This window comes from Delphinapterus leucas, chromosome 19 (assembly GCF_059928025.1).
Source record: "Delphinapterus leucas isolate spDelLeu-1000000601 "Yukka" chromosome 19, BTC_Dleu_Yukka2, whole genome shotgun sequence".
Taxonomy (NCBI): Eukaryota; Metazoa; Chordata; class Mammalia; order Artiodactyla; family Monodontidae; genus Delphinapterus; species Delphinapterus leucas.
The window spans coordinates 48,290,943-48,291,874 of NC_143147.1; positions in this window are offsets into that span (position 1 = coordinate 48,290,943).

Below are 932 nucleotides of genomic sequence, written 5' to 3' on the forward strand. Positions count from 1 at the left end.
GAAAAAACCAGGGGAACCCATGTGCCAGAGGTCCCGGAAGCTTCTTTCCCAGAGCTTGTGAGAAACCATGTCCCATAGGGATGTCTGTTCTCACCTTCCCTGGCACTCAGGACTCAGCTGCAGATGGAATCCAGGTTGGATAAACTTTTAGAGGCCAGCTATAGCTGCCAACTGCAACAGAAGAGCAGGGGAGACTGGGACATCTCCCCATGGGCGTCTGCACCTTGGCACTGAATGGAAAGGGATGTTAGCCGTGGGTCTGGAGCTGAACCTTGGGTCTTCAATGAGCAACTGCCCCTGCCTTTTGTTTTTAAGTGAATCCTTGGCCAAAAGGGTCACGTGGAAATGAAAGGCAACCAGTGTTGATGAATAAGTAACTCAGGACCTTTATGCAGGCAAGAGGGCACAGCCGCAGCTGAGGCAGAAGTCATGGGTTCACGACCTGGCTCTGACCTCCCAGGCTATGGGACTTTTCAAGGCAGCTGCCGAGCCTGGAGCCCAGCCCCTCCCTGCTCTCTGACCCATAAGGACATAGATCCAAATGTTCCCTCCTCTTTGAGGCCCCAGTCTGGTTCACGGCACAAGAAATCATTTGATGAAAAAATCGTGCTACTGATAAATGAATCCCCAGGCTACAGAACCTCTACCTGCCAGACCTGCTGGAAGGGAAAATTCATGAGTCCCTGACATCTGCTCAGTGCTGGTCACAAAGACACCCTCTGCTGCTCCCTACCTGTTCCAAATAAAGTCCACGTCACAGGTCACCTGTAGCCACTCACATGCCTGCATCTCCAGAATCACCTTGGAACATGGGTGCCCCGTGCATCCCCTACTTGCCCAATGCCCACCCTCCCATGGTTGTGGTTACCTGAGACAGTTTCCAAGACCTTCCGCTACAAGGTTTTCCTCCCCACCACAGCCACAGAGGGCAC